Genomic DNA, 22,193 nt, shown 5'->3' with positions numbered 1-22,193 from the left:
ATCCAGTGATTTCAAATTCAATTGGCCTTTGCACCCATATCTTACTGAACCTCCTTTGGGAAATGCTGCTCTGTAGAATTATGATAGCTGGACACAAAGAGCAAGTAGTCACAAAAGGAAAAATAAAGTAAAGCTAAGTACGATCTTTCTTCTTCATGTAGTATAGTGTTCATTTAAAAATAGAATCTAAAGTAAAATCTATCCTATCTAATAAAAGAGAAACATGGTAATTGGCATACGACTGCTACCCTTCCCATTGGCTAATCAGCGAGATATGCAAATTAACTGCCAGCCAAGATGGCGGCCGGCAGCCAGGCAGCTTGAAACTAACATGAGGCTTGCTTGCTTCAGTGATGGAGGAAACCAACGTTCCCCGCCTGCTTTGCGGGCCTCTGAGCCTGCAGTTTAAGAAACATTGTAACGAATATAGAAGCTAAACAAAACCCCAGAAACCTGCTTTCAGCAAGCCCAGGATCTCAGAGCTGGAGTTATACAGTGTTTCGGTTATAGAACCCAAACAAACCAGATACCTTCTTTCAGCAGCAGAAGCCTCAGAGCTGGAGCCAGAGCTAAAGCTGGCCCAGAATAAATAAATAAAGAAAAAAAGGAGCAATTGGGAGCTTCAGTCGGCCTGAAAACAGCCATCATCCCCTCACCCAGGCTGGCCCGGCACCCCAGTGGGGACCCCCACCCTGAAGGGTGTGTGACCAGCTGCAAACAGCCATCATCCCCTCACCCAGTCTAGCCAGGCACCCCAGTGGGGACCCCCACCCTGATCCAGGACACCCTTCAAGGCAAACCAGCCAGCCCCACCCATGCACCAGGCCTCTATCCTATATAGTAAAAGGGTAACATGCCTCCCAGCACCGGGATCAGCGGACCCGAGAGGCCTCCCGGCACCAGGATCAGCGTGACAGGGGGCAGCGCCCCAACCCCCTGATCGCCCTGCGGCTCTGTGTGTGACAGGGTGCGGGGCCACAACATCCCTATCTACCCTGCTCTGTTCGTGACAGGGGAAGGCGCCCCAACCCCCTGATCAGCCCTGCCCTGAGTGTGACAGGGAGCGGTGCCCCAACTCCCCTATCGGCCCTACTCTGTGAGTGACAGGGGGAGCTCCTCAACCCCCTGATCGGCCCTGCTCTGTACATGACAGGGGGGAGCTCCCCAACCCATTGATTGACCCTGCTCTGTGTGTGACAGGGGGCAGCGCCCCAACCTCCTGATTGGCCCTGCTCTGTGCATGACAGGGTACAGAGCACCAACCCCCCTGATGGGCCCTGCTCTGTGCGTGACAGGGGGGTGGCGCCGCAACCTCCCCATCCACCCTGCCTTGAGTGTGACGGGGCGGTGCCCCAACCCCCCAATTGACCCTACCCTGAGCGTGACTGAGGGTGGCATCGCAACCTCCCAATCCGCCCTGCTCTGTGCATGACAGGGGAAGGCGCCCCAACTCCCCAATCGGCCCTGCTCTAAGCCCGACCAGGGGCTGCACCTAGGGATTGGGCCTGCCCTCTGCCACCTGGGAGCAGGCCTAAGCCAGCAGGTCGTAATCTCCCAAGGGGTCCCAGACTGCGAGAGTGCACAGGCCGGGCTGAGGGACCCCCCCCCCCCGAGTGCACAAATCTTTGTGCACCGGGACTCTAGTATATATATAAAAGCCTAAGCAACCATTACGACAAACAACTGGAACACCTGGTTGCTATAACATGCACTGACCACCAGGGGGCATATGCTCAATGCAGGAGCTACCCACAGCCTGCAAGCCCTAATCATCAATGGAGCCTGCCAGCCAACCTCCTGGTCCCTTTCCCCAGCCAGTAGGCCCCGATTGCCTGATCAGGGCCAGCCCCCAGGCTGGGACAGGGAAACAGGGGTGGGTGGCGGCAGATGTGACCCCCTTCCCCGGGGGGGCTAAAGGCCGGCTCCCTCCTTGGGGCTGGCGGCCAACCTCCTGGATTCTTCCTCCTGCACCTCTCCCCCACCACCCGCCCTGCGCAGTGGCAGTTGGCCCCTCCCTCCTGCCAGCAGGCCCCAATCATCCCATTGGGGACTGCTGGCCAACCTCTTGGTCCGTCCCCCTGCCAGCAGGTCCCAGTCACCTGATTGGGGCCGGGCCCCGGGCTGGGATGGGGAACCAGGACTGGGTGGTGGCAGACATGGGCGGCAAAGGAAGGAGGATGGGGGGAGGCGAGGAGGCAGGGAATCTGATTGGCCCTGATCGCTGGCCAGGCCTAAGGACTCCACCCGTGCACAAATTTCATGTACCGGGCCTCTAATATTCACATAAAAATGTATTATATATAGGACTTGTATTGTTTCTATATGCAAATCTTGTTATTATTATTACAAAAAAAATCACTGTGTGCTTTCTTTTGTTTCTTTGGTCTTTTTTGTTTGTGTTTATTTTTTCTGATAAACACAACCTATTCTCTCTTTATCTTTTCCTTGTATTGTAGCGGTTCTCACTTTAAACCCAGGTTTGCCTGTGAAATAATATCTGCATGAACTCACTGGTGATGTTTCTGCCTATTCTAATCACAAGGTGTCACCTTTAATATTATCTGATTAGGATATAAATACTATTTCAGAGTTAAAAGTTATAATCAACATTTTGTGGATTTTCCCAAACATCAAATGTTACTCTTGACATTTAGCATTCAATCAACGAAGATCTTTCCCTTTGTGATTTAGTTTCTACTATTTAAATTTCATGTGAAATTTAAAACTATTCCGCTTACTCATTTCTTGTAATGTGTTCTTATTCTCGTTTTTTTTTTTGTTTGTTTTTTGTTTTTTAAATTAAGCAGTGGTATGATTAGTCAAAGAAAATAATTTCATTTCATTTTACTACTCCAAAGCTAATAGACTGGATTTTTATTTTTATCAAAATTGGCTAGGTGTTACAGCAATAAAATGGACTCATAATCCAGATTAACTGATGAGACTGGGAAGCAAGAGTTTTAAGGCATTTTCAAATAATTTAGATTAAATTTTGGGTGTGTTTTTTTAAAAAAAATAATCTTTATGGACTAAATGTTAGGACAGTCCTTTTTCATTATGATTCTAATGTTATACGTTTATGTATGTGTAGATGTTAAAAGAATACCAAAATGGCTGTCTTTATATGCAAAAAAAGAAAAATCAGATTTCATGTTTTTAAATATAGATAGAGGTCGAAAAATATAGATTGCTTCTTGAAAGTTTTAATACATGGTGTATCCATAGTAGGTTTACAGTTGGGCATATGCAAAACACAGAGTTTTTATATTATTATTTATTATTTTTTGTATTATTTCCCTTACAAACAACTGTAAACCTATGTTTGCCCTATCCTGTATAGTAAAAAAATAGAAACTAGGTACTATTTTATCCCTAGGAAATCTCATGTATGTGAGAATTGGTAGGTTGCATTCTATAATTGGTAGGGATGTTTTCAAATTACTCCTTTTAGGCCTATTACTGATGATCATAAATTATCTTGGCATATTTTCCAAAACTTGCCTTTCTTTATTATGTACAGTGCCTGCATCTATTGTTTTATTTACAAGTAAAGTTATGTGTAGCATTGGTTCTTCCCAGGTCAATTCAAAATGCTCATTTTTCAGGCAATTATTTCTTAGTTTATTTCCCACCAAGGTTTTATCTTGTTCCATGGTGCCAATAATTCACAACTTATATTATAATGCGTCTCACTTGGATCTGACCAATAATGATGGAATAATTTATTGGTAGGGGATTCCTTTTCACAATATCTTCCTGGGAAATTACCTACTTTAAGAGGTTGTGGTACCTAAAATCTTTTACATTTGCATCATCAGTATTTCCTAGCTTGCTTGTCTCCAGGCTCCAACACAAATACCTAAAATAAATAAAGCACCATTTAAGTGAAAAGTGAAAAGATAAAAATACCTGTTTTGTCTTCCTTTTGCATTTGCAGATGTCATCCATACCGTAGGGCCAATAGCAAGAGGCCATATTAATGGTTCCCACAAGGAAGACCTTGCAAATTGCTATAAATCATCTCTGAAGCTGGTGAAAGAAAATAACATCCGATCAGTTGTAAGTACTTTTGTGTTCCTGGTTTCTTATTCTTTTTCAGCCTTTATATTTTGGAAATCAGTCTTGTCCAAAATGAAGGTAGAAAATCATTTCCAAAATTCTGAAAACTGAGTTTAAGAATCTTAGTGATGTCTTCTGTTGGTTATCATGGCTTCACTTTTCTGATGCCCTAAATATTTGCTAAATTGTTCATGATGTTTGGGGATTTAAAACATCATGAACAATTTAGAATTCCAGAACTGGAACCATCTCATCTATTTTCTCTCATTTTGCTATTATCTTTTGAAGAGTGCATGTATGTTTTTACTTGACGGTTGTTATTCTTTTAGATTTATTTTTCTTTTCCTGAACTAATATTCTGTGGTTGGGTATGCCACATTCCTTCTAAGTTTTATCAATTTAGACAGAGAGAGTTCAGAAAATGTGGATCTAATCTATTTCTTTACCAGTAGGCTGAGATGAAAGGCAGTTTTCTCTAGTTGGATTTAGAGGTATTTATTCACCTGCTTTTCTTTTAAAGCATGTACTACGTTTATTACATGTCAATTACACCAGGAAAATAAAACTACGAGAAAAATGAAAGTGTAAACACACAAGAGTGAGTTAATGTGGGCCGAATCCCTTGAGTCTTTTCACAGAGAATTAGTCTTGAAATTGTGGGGCAGTTAAACAATTGACTTCATAGAAGGTTGAATGGATTGGCATTGCCCTGGAGTTCACAAAAGTGGTGGTTTTATTATTTGCATGAAGAAGCATTGAGAGTCAGACACACTTAGATAACTTGTTCATCACTGTATTTTTCATGCATGATTATCATTATAAAGTCCTTTTTCAATGTATGTCAGTGAGTTTGCTTAACATAAAAATACTTTTTACAAGGCAGTTATATAGCCTTTAAAATCTTTGCATAATTATTAATAGAGCTGGATATTTTCTTTCACTCTTTGATATTTTTTAAAAAAAGTTCTTTGTAAGTGAGTCAATTAGACCATTCTGTCTTAGAGGAGAAAACTCAGGTTCAGAGACTGGAGCAAAGCAAACTACTAAACCAGTTGGCTAATTTTGTTCTACATAGGAAAATAAAGAAAATCTAAACAGGTGTGCACATTCAGGGGGTAATTAAAATGTTCTCAATATGGCTTAATGATTTAAAAAGGCAAGGGGCTGAAGTGTTCACAAAATGGTTATGTATAGAAATTTCAACTTGGAAAATATGGACCTTGAGACCTGAAGAGAATTTACTAGTAAATTCAATGACATCTCTAATCTATCCTATCTAATAATAGACAAACATTGTAATTGACCATACCTTCCTTCGCTACACTTCCCATTGGCTAATCAGGGCGATATGCAAATTAACTGCCAACAAAGATGACGGTTAACCATCAACAAAGATGACGCTTAATTTGCATACGTAGGTGCAATGCTGGGAGGCGAAAGGGGAAGGATGGAAGAAACCTCCTGTTGCTGACGGTGATCGGAAACCCAGGCAGCAGGCAAGAGCAGGGTGGCAGGGCAAAGGCGGCCTGGGGGAGAAGCCCCCGGCCCGTGATTGGAGAAGCAGGGTGGGGCAGGGAAGAGGCGGCTGCCGGCAGCCGCCTCCCCCTGTCCCCTCTGGCTGGTATTCGGAGAAGTACCTGTATTTTTTTTTTTTTCAAAGTACCTGTATTTTTAATAATTTCTTGACATGGTAAAAGAATTTTACATTAAGATCCAAGGGTGGTGGGGTGAGGAGAAGGAGCAGCAGAACAATCCAACAAACAAAAAGGGAAACAGAAATGCATGGTGGAAGGGATTTGAAGGGTGGGTAGGGGCATTGCCCAACTAAAATGCAATTGGTTTGTTACTGAGTACTATTCATGGGAAGACAGCATCCTGACTCCTTCTCTATACAGCATATTGGGAGTAAAAATGATGCATCCAGGTGGAAATATGATTAGGGGTTGGAAGACAGACAGGGAAAGAAGAAGTCAGAAATAAACACTGAGAGAGTCACTGGCTGGCTGGCTGCAAATACTGACTCTCCAGTAGTGATAGAATAAAAAAGTGGGGGATATCTCTGGAAGATTCAAGAGATAGGGGGGAACTCTTCTATGGTTTTGAGTTGCCCAGCAGATTTCCACATACACACGTGTACACGCCTATGTTTGCATGCACACACATATACACATAACTGACTGCCCTCCCTGGAAGCACAGAAGAAGAAGAAGCCGCCAGAAGAAGAAGCCACCCGCCTTTGGTCCAGGCGCCAGCGCCTGCGGCTGGCTGCAGCCCAGGAGACGGACAAGCTACCCGCCCAAGGTCCCAGGCTGCAGCCACCTGGAGAAGCTGCCAGCCCTGTGGTCCAGGGCGCCAGCGCCTGTGGCCAGGGAAATAGGTTTCCTCTTCTCTTACCGCAGTCATCACTTCAATATTTCCCTTCTGAATTTCTCTCCTGTGCTGCAACCCAACTCCACTTTTCATCGGAAGGATACGAAACAAAGAGAGCAGTGTTAAAAGCTTACATTTTTAAGCCAGTAAGGTTGGTACTTAAACATATAAATGGAAAACTAGAGTCCTTAAGGTAACAAAGGCTACAAAGGACAGGGACAGCGCATGACCTATTATATCCAGCAATCCATATGGGGACTGAAAACTGCAATAATGACAATTAGTGAAGATATGAATCAACTAAAATAGTTGACAGGGACAATTCTTCCATCTTTGAAAATATATATATCAAATCTGTTTAAATAGATTTTCATTCTGACAAGACCACCACCACCACCAATGTGGTCAGTGTTGTGCCCATAAGTGTTTAATAACTGAGGGACATCCCCCACCCCTGAGTGCACAAATTTTTGTGCACCGGGCTACTAGTATATATGTATAAGAGCCCAGCAACAGAATGGCAGAACAACCACAATGACCAGTCACTATGACACACACTGATCACCAGGGGGCAGGCACTCAATGCAGGAGCTGCCCCCTGGTGGTGCGTGTACTCCCACAGTGGGAGTCCACTTGGCTGACTGACATGAGCGGCGCTTCCGCAGCGGAACAGCTGCTCAGTGGGCGAGTTCACAGCCGCTCAGCTGACCAGGATGAGTGGCACTCCCACAGTGGGCTGATCCCTGCAGGCCACACCCCCCACCAGTGCACAGATCCATGCACTGGGCCTCTAGTTTGTAAATAAATAAGAAGAGTCTAGACTATTAGAAACAGTGTAAAAATAGTACCTATTCTTTTAATAGGAAAAAGAAACATTCCAAACTAAGATGATTGTAAAATAATCACATCTACTATTGCACTACTTGCCACCATTACTTAAGAAGATGGTGAATTATGAAGTTAAACTAACTTTTATCATGGCCTGCAGATGGACTTAGGCAATACTATAATCATTTTGGGATATGTAGGTCTACCTTAACACCTTTGGTGATGATTTTGAGGCTATACATGTTACTGGGATAAAATTAGCAGGCGGTATTAACTGAAGTTATTCCAATATTAATAAGTAAAAATGGAGATGGAAAATATCTGCAAAATGTGAAGTAAATGTTCAGCTAAATTCATCTCCATGTTATGGCATGATTGACTGGAGTTGCCATTGAATGTCTTGAATCTTATTCATAAAAAGAAAAAAATTTTTCTTTCTTTCTTTCTTTCTTTCTTTCTTTCTTTCTTTCTTTCTTTCTTTCTTTCTTTCTTTCTTTCTTTCTTTCCCTTCCCTTCCCTTTCTTCTATTCCATCCCTTCCTTCTTTTTTTCCTTGAAGGAGGAAACTGGCTTTCTACTTTACATGGAATGCTGTGTTCTTGAGCAACATTGCAAACATAATGCTAATGTCATCATGTCCTCCTTATTAGGGGATTACTAGAAAATTCTTAGAAATGTGATTGACTGAATAAGTGTTCTATAGTATAGGCTTGTACTCTGTAGATTGATCACACTAGATGGGGAGAGATGGTTGATATAAAAAGCCTGCTTGTGAAAATGGAAGAAAAACTTAACTTGAGATCATTTATATACATGTCAAATAAATTTCTCATGAACCCAGAGTAGCTTAGTGTTTGCTCTACCAATTATCACTGTGTAACCATGGACAAGTCATGTCAATATATTGTAGCCTTGGTTTCCACATACAAATAATCTGTAATTTATTTCTGTAATCGCAGAACTAACTCATGAACTATTATGGGGAGCAGTGGAGATAATGAATATAACTAAAAAATGTAACTCTCTATAAAACTATTTGTCAATATCACTTCAGGTATAAGATATTTTTCACATTTTTATGATTTGGCAAATTTAGGAGATTAATATCATTCTTCCTTTGATATCTGTTTTTAAAACCAGACATCTAGACGTTAATCATACCATTCATTGATGCTTTTAAACCAGAACTATGTTATTATAAAGCATTCAGTTAGTCTAGTTGAAAAGGAAAATTCAATATCTTCCTCCTCCAGTGTATAGGAAACCTTATTCTCCCCTACTTTGTCTTTCTTCCCTGTGAATTTCCTTTACTACGCACACAAAACACTTCACTTCTAGTCACCAAATGTGTGGAGGTTTTAACCCACACCAAGCAATTCTCTGCAACACCAGCTGGGTTTCCTATAATTTAACTCAATTCTGACACTGTCTACCTGGAGATTGAGCCAGCTCTCAAAGGTTAGGGGCTCATTCCCACAAGATTGCAAACATACACACACATACACACACACACACACACGTGCACGCTTCACCTGTGGCTCTGATCAAAGGGCTCTAGATGGGAAGTTTCTGTGACCCCTTTCTTAGGTTCAATGAATTTCCTAGAGTGGCTCACAGGACTCAGGGAAACACTTTTTACATTTGTCAGTTTATTAAAAGATATGATAAAGGAGGCAGATGAAGAGTTACATGGAGTGAGGTGAGGTCTGAGAAGGTTCTGGGCACAGTGCCTTTTGTCCCCACTGTGTTGAGGTGTGTCACATTCCCAGTGTTGATGTTTGCCAACCTGGAAGAGCTTCAAACACTCTACTATTGGGATTTCATGAAGACTTCCTAATGCAGGCATGGTCGGCCATTAATTCCATTGTTATCCCCTCACTTCTCCGGAGGATTAGTGAGGCTGAAAACTCCAAATTTCTAATCACGACTTGCTCTTTCTGGTAACCAGTGCCCATGCAGAGTCCTCTCCCTTCTCTCCCCAGAGTTGCTTTATTGAAACAAAACATGATCCTGTTGCTCTTAGCATTTAGGAATTTATAAGAATTTTAGGACTCTGTGCCTGAACCAGGGATAGAGACCAATATCTGCTTTCTATTATCTCATAAGATACTTATTTAGTCAGTTAAATTATTATTAATATTGTTAAAGACTATTAATAGCATCTTATTTGTATTCATTAATAACATCACCAACTAATGTCTATTGACAGCACAAAGCATATCACACTTTTATTGCTCAGTAGATGAATTGAATTGAATCGAAACGAATCGAATTGAATTATACTAATCTTGTAACACAATCTAACTACCTTAAAATTGTGATCTAATTTTTAACTTTTCCCAAAAAATCCCCTAAAATTATTATTGTTTCTCCTACTACATTTTGTTTTAGAACAAAGCTACAAAAATGAATAAGGAGTAACCAGTTAAGAGGGGGTAGCAGATATATAACAAATTAGCTATGAATCAATATGGTGAATGCCATAATGGGAACATATTAACCTATTGGTCTGTGCTGCAACTACAAATAACCTCAAAGGCTTGGTGACCTACATTCAGAGACCCTGGCTTGTGGACTTTCCATGCTCTCATAGCTGTACTATCTGGAACTGACAACCTCTTCAGCCATAGTACAGAGACTTTGCAAAATCACAAATGAACTTTTTTACTGTCTTAGCTCAGAAGTGATACACATCATTTCTGTTCTCCTTTTAGAGACCAGAACTATTCGCATAGCCCTGCCTACTACAAGCTGGTCAGAGTAATGTCCATGAATTAATGAACTATTTGGTGGGCACCAGTTTTCTGCCAAAGTTAAGCCAAAGGGTGTGGGATCACAGTTGAGGGGTCAGAGATAATTGCTTTACTCTAATTTCTCCAAAGGAATATATTCTTCAAGTTTTTATTGGCGGTAAAGCAAATAATATGACCATGCATTTATTTAATAAATAGTAACACCCACTGTGCACCAAGCTATTTTTTAGGTATCTTCCAGAGAATATAATGGTGATCCTCAAATGTAGGATTTGTCTCCATCTCCTGACCATCCTGACAAATAAATATAGAGACAATCATCTTTTCATTCTATGATTTAAGAGTATTCTCTTGTTCTCTCATCACTTTTAAATATCTTCCCACACACATGCCTGAAATTCCATAACTGATGTGTAATTTAAGATGGTCAGACATTTTTCTTTCTCTGCAATTTCCCTTTAAAATGCAAATACTCATGAGATTAGAAGATAATTAATTTTCTAATACCTTAATATGAAGGAATTTATCAGATTACTCCTCACTTTGGCAGGATAAATTAGAGGATGATAAAAGGACCAAGCGTCAGCCTGCTAGGGGAAGAGACTGGAAAGGGACTCTGAAGGGAAGTTAGGAGAAACAGGAAACAAAGTGCAAAACAAATAAATTTTACTTACCTCCTACTTTTTCTAAAAGGAGATACTTTTTTAAATGGAGAAGAGGGAAGTGATAGCCATACATAACTATGTAGAAATAAGGTAGTTATTTGTTTGCTGCATGTGACATTTGTGGATAAATTTTCCCTATGAAAAACATAATATTCCTTTTAATAATTTAGGACAGAAAATGTGCTTACATGACTTTTTCTATTCATTGTTTTTGGTGGCTTTTAAAAATGTACATCACATGTTTGTTTTAAATGTTAAAAGAATAAAAATAAATTCTGTAATATATTTAATGGTTTATTTTAGAGTGACATGCCTCTTCTATGAATTATTAATTAGCACAGCTTTATTAATACAAAAGGATGTTTAAATTTAGGATTTTAATCATGATTCTCATTCCAATCTTACCATAATTTCAAGTGAAAAATCTGACAATAGCCCATGCTTCCTAGACCTAATTTGTGCAAATATCTTATTCCGTACAATTTACTTCCAATATTATTCAGATATTTTTCTCTAACCATGAGTTCCCCTTTGGGAAATTCAAATATATGCAAATCTACTCTTATATACATTCTTGACAACCTTGAGAATGTTCATTCCAGTATAGGCAAAAATATAAGGCACCATGAGGGGATAATTATAAATAGAATAAACTGGAAATGAGAATAAGAAAAGAATAGATGAAAGGTAAGTCAGGAGAGTGCCGATTTTCTCAGTAAAACCTTAGGAAAGAAAGATAGATGTCAAAAAAATAGATACAGGTCTTAGAAGCACAGTATTCCAATGCATGCATGTGACTTAAGAAATGAATAATCAGGATAGTAAAATAAGTAACTAAATTATTTTGACATCTAGGACAATATTGTGTCCTGAGAAAATTAAAAGATTCTCATGGAATTGGTGGAGGGTGATTCATATGCAAAATATGCACTTGCATGTATATTAACTAAAACAGACAAATGGAAATTATTCATATTGGTGAAAACATAGGGATAAGTATAAGGATGAAGGTAGAGAAGGAAAATTCCAATTGAGCAAGGGCTGGTAAATGGAAATAGCAATAGTGTACCCATTTACCCATTATAACTTGATGCTGATGTATAGGATGGCATAGGTATAATCTTATATATCACCAGAGGCCTGATGCATGGATTAGTGCACATTGAAAGGAAATTAATTAGAAGGTGGCCAGGGGGTGGGACTGGGCAAGATGGGCTGGACACGCGCTGGAGCCTACCTCCCATGGTCCTTCCCTGGCTGACTGTACCTAGGGCAGCCCCGGGCTCAAAGGGCATCTGCAGAGTGTTTGGGGTCCCTCTGAAAGGTGGGATCCCTTGGCCTGGCCTTTGGGGATCGGGCCAAAACCGGCAGTCCGACATCCCCTGAGGGGTTCTGGAGTGCAAGAAGGCACCCTGCAAAGTTGCTGTCACTTGAGCATCTGTCCCCTGGTGGTCAATGCATGTCATACCTACCTGCTGGTCTGCCAGTCGCTTAACATTTTATATATATAGATGTTGTCTGTATTCTTTTTGTATAAGTTAGCATATAAATATTTTATAATGATTTTTATAAGTTATTCTTAGCCTCTATTTCTTTTTTTACAATATGATAAAGCATTTCACAATGGCAAATTCTTCTACTACCAGGTTCAATTTTAGGAACTGAATCCATGTCATTCAAAAAAGATCACAGTGATTTATTTTCTCAGTATTAGTTAAAAGGCATGGGTTCATATTGGTCATTGTTAGATATTTCAGAAAACTCTTTTTAATTGACAAAATATAGTGTCCTCAGTTTAACATTCTTTGAGGAAGAACATGAAATAAAATAGATGTTTTTACTAAAATGATCATAAGCTAAATATAAACCAGATGTTATTTAGATTAAAATGATTTTCCATAAAGTATAACTAATAATTGACATATGAATTTGGTAGTTTTATGTGATTATGGACAGATTAAAAGTTGAGCATTTGTTTAAATGGTGTGTACCACTGTGATTGTCATATGAGTGTTGTGCTAGATGATTTGTAGAGAGGAAAAGATTGTAAATGTTCACTGGTAGGAGACACCCAGTGTCACCCAGTGTCAAGAGATCCCTCAAACTTGGGTGACACATCCTCCATGAGTCATAGATTTTAAGAAGTAATATCTTCCAATGGAAGAGACGATAGACATACATATTCAGTGCTACCTCTAGGCATTTTGGCAATAGGCAACTCTGAAATTCTGCACTTAATTGTTTCACTGTAGTGTAGATTTTCATTGTAAGGAGTAGTCAAGTGAATCTTATTTTCTTATACAAGTTCCCTTCTGAGAAGGTTGCCATAGCAATGAGTTCTCAGCCGGAAATTCTTAAATGCTGGTTTTATTTCATTATCTGAGTTTCCATTACAGGCCACATCAATCAATGCAGTCCTTTCCTCGAAGGCTTCTGTAGCCTTAAAAAAACCTGACCTTTTCATTTGTCACCTCCATTCCTCTGCCTAACTTGATATCACCATTTCCCAGGCAGTTCTTCATCTCAAATACCCTCTTCTGTGGAGGGTCTGCTTGCTCTTTTCCCATTTCTTTTTGGCAACTTCTAGTCTTGGTTCTCAGCTATCTCATTTATAAAGGATGGTGCTATGTCTCTGTGTCTTTTCTAGCCAGGATTCTAACAGCTGTGTGGTTAATGATACTATTAATAAGTAACAAGAACAAAAGCACCTTACCACTTCTGCTTCACTGTACAGTTTGCGGCAGTGCATCCCTATGCATGATCTCATTTGTTACTCAGGTCCTCTACCGGGAGGCCTGTGTTTCTCTGGTTTAGCCAGAGGGGAGTGGGTGATGCTAAATCAAGACTTTTCCTTTCTCTTTCTTCCCTAAACTCACCTTTCATAAGGTCTCCTAATTGGGCATCAAGGTACAGAATCTGTAATAATATACCCATCAGGTTATTATTACTGGAATGGCAAGTGACCAAGGATGGACATTAGGGAAGAGGAGGAGGAAAAGCATGGAATGATGGCAAACTCACAGATTGTGCCTGGGAAACTTAAAATTATATACTCAAACCCAGATTTGTATATACTGCACAACTTATGTCTCCCAGTGGCCACATCAGAGAGATAATTTGAGTTAGGGAGACCATTTAGTCATGAAACATAGTAATGAGAATAACTAATATTTTTGAATTCTCAGTATATGCCAGGCACTGTGTTTTACTCATTGAATCTCAGAACAAATCCTGAGTTAGAGAATGTGGTTTCTTTCACTTTACAGATAAGGGATATGAGCCAGAACGACCAAAAATAAACTACCTAAGGTCTTACCTCTAACAAAAAGCGAAGGTGGGATTTAGACGAAGGGAAGTCTAAATCCAGCGGCTGCAGACACTAAGCTACTCCTTTTTCCTTTCCTCTGCTGTGCCACTAGCATGTTTTGGGCAGGGCCAAGGATGCTGCATGTTGAGGGCTGACCAGGAGTACATGGAAAAATTATCTTTCATTCCACAAAATATTTTAATGTTTTTTTGGATGGTCATATAAGTAAAAACTTATTTATGAGCAATGGGGTATATAAAAAATCCTCTTGCTCTTCATGTATTACTGAACTACCATGAAAATTAAGGGAAGCTTAGGCTTAGCTCAAAATTCTACCAGGTGTGCCAAGAAAATCATGCCACTGATGGCCGTGCCACCTGTGGTAGTTGGGAATACACCACACCTGTTTGAGTCTGTATCGGCCGATGTTCTCTTCATGGTCATTCCACTAGGGAAGCAACTCTTTACCTACCGCATTATGTGCAGATTAATTCTACACATTACGTGTTGCACTAAGCAACATGTAGTCATGCCTAAGTCTTCACATGTTGAAACAGAATTTTACTATGTCACTTTCCTTTTATATTACATTTCTGGCTTTCATTATATTAATTTTTTAAAATATAATTTAATTGACTCCAGAGAGGAAGGGAGAGGGAGAGAGAGATAGAAATACCAATGATGAGAGAGAATAGTTAATCAGTTGCCTCCTTCACACCCCCTACCAGGGAGTGAGCCTGCAACTCAGCCATGTGCCCTGATTGCCATGTGCCCTTGACCGGGAATCAAACTATGAGCTCCTGGTTCAGAGGTCAACTCTCAACCGCTAAGCCACGCTGAACAGGATGCTTTTTTTAAATTGATGTATTGTTCTGATTTGGGTTCCCCTGGAAGCAGACCCTGAGACAAGGTTTTGTATGCATGTACTTTATTTAGAAGACTAGGCTAGGAAGCACTGGCCAAGCAGTGAGACATGAGAAAGGGAAGGGAAGGCAGCTAAGAGTCACAGCATTAAGCAGGTTACCACTGTGGACGGCTGCGGCTCAGTCCTGCTGGGCAGCTCTGGGAGACCTTGCAGAACGTGCTGAGGAATTGTCCCATCTAAGGGGCAGAGAAAGCTGAGCTATTATCTTAAACTTCTACATGTGGTTGGCAGAGGATTGGAGCCTTAACTTCTCAGCATTTCTTATCCGCTCCTTGGCCAGGCTGAGAGAAAGCCCTTCGCAGAGTCTCATCAGGGAGTTTGTGGGAGGATGCTGGGCAGTGGGGTGAGGGCATGTACAGGAGTGATGAATTCTTGGAAGATAGGGGTTGGATACTGATACCTTCTGCTTCCTATATGTGATTGAGTTGTGCTATTTATAGATGTCATTTTAGCATAGGCAAGAGGGCTTTACAAAATATTTATTACAAAAAAAGACATTGTTAGATATGATTGAATTGAAAAACATTAGTTTAAGTTGAACTGAGTTTCTGAAAGGGCAATGTGATAAGTACAAGTTATCCAAAGATTTTTTTTTTAATCTTTATTGTTGAAAGTATTATATATGTCCCCCTTTTTTCTCCACTGACCTCTTCTAGCCTGCCCCACCTCAGGCCTTCACCAACCTATTGTCTGTGTCCATAGGTTATGCATATATGCATATAAGTTGTTTGGTTGATCTCTTTCTCCCACCCACACACCCTCTCCCGCCTTCCCTCTGAGATTCCAGTCTGTTTCCTACTTCTATTTATTCTTGAACTCAGGCATCCAAATTATGTGCTTCTTAAAAATAGTGTGATGTAGATGCCATAAGAATGGTAATTAATGTGACTGGCATTATATTCTATGAAATGCATGGAGTTATGAATGTAATGCTTAAGTAGTGAAGAAATGGTATCACAATATTGTGTCACCATGGTTGAATTTTTTCTCAACACATAATACTAAAGTTTGATTCATCATGCAAACTGTGGAAGAGTTGGCCACTTATGGTTGGATATATAAAATTGTTCATTGATTAGAAGACATATTGGAGGTGAATAATTTGATTAGGAAGTTACCTTTGATTTCATTGCAATATAAAGATTTTTTTTCAAATTATATCTTCTTTTAACATTTTAGGAAATGCATTACTTATCTTTTTTCTCAAAAATCTTACAACATGACTATAATCAATTCTTTCTGTAAGAGTGTCCGAAACTTCTTGCTTCATCTCATTTGCATTTCGAAAGACTTATTTTTAGTCACTTGTACATTCTGCAGATGTAAATCCAGCAAACACCAAGGAAAGTCTATTTCACATGAAAGTATAAAACCTCTCGATTTAGCCAGATTTCTCAACTTAATTATTTTCCGTTCTTTTAATCAGGCTAGGGAACATTTCCAGAAAAATCGTTACTGGCTTCTGCAGTACTAGTGTCTTTCAGAGGAAATACTGGCCCTGTACATTGTCAAAGGGAGTATATTACAGTGAAATTTGTATAGAAACAGTAAACAGATTTACAATGCGAGCTTCCATTTTGAGTGCTTTATCTGTCCCTGACCCGAGCAGCAGTTATTAGATCACTGTATCATGAGGAAATAGTCAATTCAAAACACGAACACAGAGTCCCGAGCCTGCCATTAGATTTGAACAACGGGACCATTTTGCCATATATCTAGAGGGGTAATAGTCTAGTGCAAAGGCAATGCTTTTAAAAGGTACGTTTGTTTTTTTTCCTGCAAATATTCAGATATGTTTGTTTAGATGACCAATTTCAATGTATAAAATTTAAGCTATTCTTTAGCTGTTGAACCGAGAGACTAAAAGAGCGAAGTAAAGGAAGCCAATACATTTTAAAAATAAAAATAAATCTGTCAGTATCAAGAAAGCTTTCTTGACTTATTTATGAAAAATTCCAGTAGAGTTGCAAAGGTGATTTTTTTTTTTTTAAAAAGGAAAACATGTCACAGACCTGGTCCAAGCAACACCCTAATTATCTCTATTTTGAACACCAACTATTCCCCTCCACACCCCCCCCCCCACAACACACACACACCTCTAAAGTGTGTAAAAGTAAAACTGCCTGGCAGGTATCTCATGAAAATACGTGTAGCACAGTAGTTAAAATGATGGCCTAAGTAGAACAATATATTGACCATCCTGTGAGCTGAGTGACTTCAATGCATTCTATCCATCTCTTCTGAGCCCTTTGATTGGGAAATGTGTATACTGCTAGTGTACTAGCAGGTAAGCTATCCCAAAGGGTACACAACAGATAAGCTTACAGATCAAATTAAGTTATGACCTGAACATTTTTTTTTTAATCAAGGGTACAGAAACCAGGGGACAGAGAGGAGTAGGTAATGCATGTGGGCTGGCTGTTCCCATTCTCTCTCTCTCTCTCTCTCTCTCTCTCTCTCTCTCTCTCTCTCTCTCCCTCAGCTTTTTTGAGATGATGTGGGTAGGAAGGCCAGAGTTGAGGTTTGAGCAAGACAACATGGCAGAAGGTGAGTATCTGGTGCCAACAACACATTCTTGCTTTGTCGGAGAGACACAGGGGCAAGAGTGCCCAACAGGGAGCTCAGGGTGAACAGCAGCGGGTTTTATCTGTATTTCTCAGCCAGAGCAGATGTAGGGCCAAATGAGACAATGATGGGTGTCCCCAGTAGGAGGCTACTTTAGGGATGACATTGTTCTCACTCTAGAGGTGGCATGATTCAAGCTCATGATTTGGTCTTGCCATCTTTTTCTATTTAGAGGTAACACTCTCATTAGTTTCGTTTCTTTTATCATGCATGTATTAAATCTTAGAGGTTATTAAATTAGTACTGTATTTAATGCATTTTATCAATCCTACCTGTATCCCAAAACCTACTTACTTAGCTATTATTATTACTTAATATGTGAGTTTCATACTTCCCCATTTGTTTTTCTTCTATAGAGCAACTGAATATTTTCAAATAACACAATAATGCACTTTTGCATTAAAAAGAATGACATATCATTAAATGATAATTAAAACAATATTTTTAAACATTTATTGACAGAGAGAGAGAGAGAGAGAGAGAGAGAGAGAGAGAGAGAGAGAGAGAAATTGACTGGAAATCAATCTTTCGGTGTCTGGGATGATGCTCTAACCAACTGAGCCATACTGGCCAAAGTCAAAATTAAACAATATTCATAAAATGCTTAGAAGATTGCATAGTAAGGTTTATTAATGGTAAGTTGTCTAATAAATATGTACTGGACAACTACTATGTTCCAGTCTCTGTTCCAAGTACTTGGGATATATTGTTCTTGTGGAGCTTACATTCTATTGGTAGTAGTTTTCATTGCTATTATTAGAAGGTTTCACAATGTTTCTAGATGCAAGTTCTATGAAATGGCAATAAGATAACTAACTCTCAGTTAATATCCATCTGTGAAGATAGAAGATTATATGACTGGTCCTGTGAAGAAAGCACAGCAGCTATTTCTGAAGATCAGGTTTGATTGGACAGTTTGATGAATTGATTAGAAATTTGTCTGGAGGAAAAAGTGAGGCAAACCACTGCATAAAGTCTCAAAACAATGAAAATCTAGAAACTACTTTTCAAGAATTTGATATTTTTAATGTAAAAAATAGATATTAAAAGTATATACCTAATAAAAAGGAATAGCTAGAATCCATGCTAAATGCTTTAAGTCTGATGGGATGTCTGGTTATCATGGGGAGACTAGGTCTCATATGAGAATGTGGTCAACAGCATTAATAAAGAATAAGTTATATGTTCAGCCTAAAATGGAACCATTTCTTCATTGGGTCTATGTTTCATGCAAGAAGCTAAGCTATATTACTTTTTCATCATGATTGGACTGAGGTTATGTATTTTTGGCAAAAATACCACAACAATGATGGAGTGATCTATCACATCAAGAGGCTTATGATTTTGATGTCATATTACTGATGAAATTAATCTTGAAATTGGTTAAAAATGGTATCTGCTGGGCTCTTCCACAATAAAATTAATATATTTCCTTAGTATTTATACATGCCTTGAGGGATCTAATTATGGTTTTGTTAGCCACAGTGAAAGTACCTACACCACAGAAATTAACAAATGCTGTAAATTTGGACTCACTTTATTATTTTGTTATTCTCTAAACTTAAGAAAGTGATGAAAAATGTTATAAAAGACAATAAAACTTAAAAATATTTTATATCCATAGCTGTTACATTTTGGATACCACAAGAAATTATAGAAATGTTCCTCGGTATTTAAGGACTATTATTCTACTCAACAAAGAATCTACTTATTTATTGACAAATGAGGAAAGTTCTGATATATATCTTTGTTATTTTGCTTTGGTCTTATTTGTCTGTAAAAATTAAAATATTAACCAAAATTGATATTGGAACCTCACTCATTTGTCAATTTCTGCAATAGTGTGGTTATAGATAGAGAAAGATATCCTATATAATAAAGAGGTAATATGCAAATTAACCCTCATGCCCTCACAAGATGGCTGCCTGCGACCAGGCCAGCAGGGAGGTTAGTGAGGGACAACCAAATGATTGAACAAGCAGGCTGCATGGGGCAACCAGGACAGCAGGGGGGTTAGTGAGGGACGACCAAACAACTGAACGAGCAGGCTGCGTGGGGCGTCCAGGCCAGCTGGGGGGGGAGGGGCCGTGAGGGGTGACCAGGCCAACAGGGGGGGCAGTTAGGGGTGATCAGGCTGGCACACAGAGGCAGTGAGGGGAAATCAGGCCAGCAGGGGCGGGGGGCAGTTAGGGATGACCAGGAAGACAGGTGAGTGATTAGGAGCCAGTGGTCCAGGATTGTGAGAGGGATCCTGGATTGGAGAGGGTGCAGGCTGGGCTGAGGGGGACCCCCCCCCCCATGCACAAATTTCATGCATTGGGCCTCTAGTGTGTATATATATATATATATATATATATATATATATATATAATTGATTTTAGAGGGAGGGGAAGGGAGAGGGACAGAGAGATAGAAGCATCAAGAGAGACATTGATTAGCTGCCTACTGGTGATCAAGTCCATAACTCAGGCATGTGCCTTGACCGGGATTCTAACCAGGGACCTCTTGGTTCATGGGTCGATGCTCAACCACTGAGATACATCAGCCAGACTGTATATATGTATATTTTTAATAATATATAGCCATATATATATATATATATATATATATATATATATATATATATATATATATATATATATATATATATATCAAGGCATCATTGAAGCAATCCCTAAAATTATTTAACAAATTTTAAGTGCTCCAAATTTTACAGTTTTATGAATAGAGTCCTTAAAGATTCTAAATATAATTCAAAATAAAAACAGTGCTGAGCAGTGAAAAAAAAAAACCAAGGAAGCCATCAATACTCTTGTTGTCCCTCAATGATAACTATTTTTCCTCTTTAAATTTAGATATAAAAAAGCAAGCTCTTTCACACAGACACTCCAGTGAGCAAATACACAACTTGTGGGGCTCCCACTTTGCCAGCATGTGCTCTCCACAGGCTCCCCTGCCGCTGGGCGATCCTGCACTAATGGTGCAGCAGGGGAGAAATTGAAGAGAGCGCTGGACTTTCAGAAACAGCCTCCCAAACTTTATAGAAATTACCGTAATGGCTTGTACATCAGTTACATTATTTTTAAATGATTTTGATGCTAACACTTCACAGTCTAATGCACAATAACCTAGCAGAGTGTTGCAAAATACATGCAAAAAGTGTGAACTAAATTTGAATTTAACTTCCTCTTGCAAAAGGCAAAGAAATGGCTCTGCACTAAGTTTGCATAAAGTAAGGGCATTTGGTTATGCCTTTCAAGGAAGAGTAACTGCTTCATCAATAACTTGTGCTTCCAATTTTATATATTAAAAAATCTCACTACTTCAATCATAAGTATACATAGATATTTGTGGGTCAAGGTGTGGGGAAGAAAGCCTACCTCCCCTTCATTGTCACATAGTTTTATCCCTTTGAGCAAGTCTTCCCCCTTTTCTATGGATTAACATCTATTGTTTATCTTGTTCATGCTATAACATTAGAAAAAAGAATGTATTAGCAATATTAAGATGGTCGTATTACTGCTCATGCAATGGCAACACAAAATCAGAATCTGATAATTTTATACACAAGTGATGGCTTTAGTGCCTGGCAGGCTTGGTTTTCATTGCCTAGTTTGGATCGTGAGACATGGAAGGCTTTGAGGTATGGAGTGCTTGTTGGTTGATGCCTCACTGATCCCCAGATTTTATGGTTAAATGGTTAAGTAGGAAGATACTTCCTTCCTTTCTTACCACTCCCTGTGCATCACTCCAAGTAATGGTTTGAGACACACACACACACACACACACACACACACACACACACACACACACACGAACCCCATAACATTCCTAGAAAAAGAGTTCCAACAGTTTTTCTCTGCTAAAAACTCAAAACAAACCTTCAGGGTAGATTTTCCTTTTGGTATTAGGAATTTTAACTAACATTACAGATATGTTCAACACCAGTATAACATATTTGTAAAGTTATGGGCAACTACAAACCATTTTTTTTTAGACTGGTAAAGGCCGACTGCAAACATTTCTTTATCTGCTTTACCTCAAATCTAATGTGTCTAGCAGACTTTGCAAACACTTGCCAATATTTCCAATTAGCCTACTGGTTATGGGCACACATTGAAATACTGTAAGCCATTACTTAGTAGAATTATTTCAAATTCAAGCTCAGCAGAACTCTCCATAATATATACCTGTGAGTTTATCATAAAAATATAACATCATAGACTCGAAAAGTAATTCAGAGATGGATTCTAACTGTGCACTATGATCGTGTTAATGAGACATGGAGAGTGAGCATCTGAAGTGAATAGATAATTCCATGTTTATTTCATACGTTCATTTTTTTACATTATGCTGTTTGATTTAAATAAAGGAATAGAAACTTTCTCAAAATTCAGTCTCAGCTTCCTTCTTCTGGAATTGATTTCTACTAGACTGGAAATTTTCATTCAGTGTAAGGTTTCTGACATACGGCATCAACGTCTTTCTATTGCTTTAAACAAGAAAATACACTTCATCTATTGCCTATGACAAGTGTCAAAGATGCTGTTTTGGCACTCGCAATATATTTATATTGTTTACATTAGAAAAAAACTGTCAGGGACTAATTTGGTGGCCATGTACTGTCAATTTTATTGTCTTATTCTTATAACCTGTCTGACA

General features: G+C 39.3%; 1 protein-coding gene across 1 annotated transcript in view; it reads left to right on the top strand.

Moving 5' to 3' along the window:
• The first annotated feature begins 3,943 nt into the window (after positions 1-3,943).
• The window catches only part of LOC132239341 (ADP-ribose glycohydrolase MACROD2-like), a 792,923-nt gene continuing 774,673 nt past the window's right edge, over positions 3,944-22,193 (top strand). The window contains exon 1 of the mRNA XM_059705503.1: positions 3,944-4,059. The gene's annotated coding sequence lies outside the window, so the exon portion shown is untranslated. The remainder of the gene's footprint in view (positions 4,060-22,193) is intronic.

Source organism: Myotis daubentonii, chromosome 8 (genome assembly GCF_963259705.1).
Source record: "Myotis daubentonii chromosome 8, mMyoDau2.1, whole genome shotgun sequence".
Classification (NCBI taxonomy): domain Eukaryota; kingdom Metazoa; phylum Chordata; class Mammalia; order Chiroptera; family Vespertilionidae; genus Myotis; species Myotis daubentonii.
The sequence above is the reverse complement of the archived record's forward strand: the minus strand, read 5'-3'. Positions and strand labels throughout refer to the sequence as shown.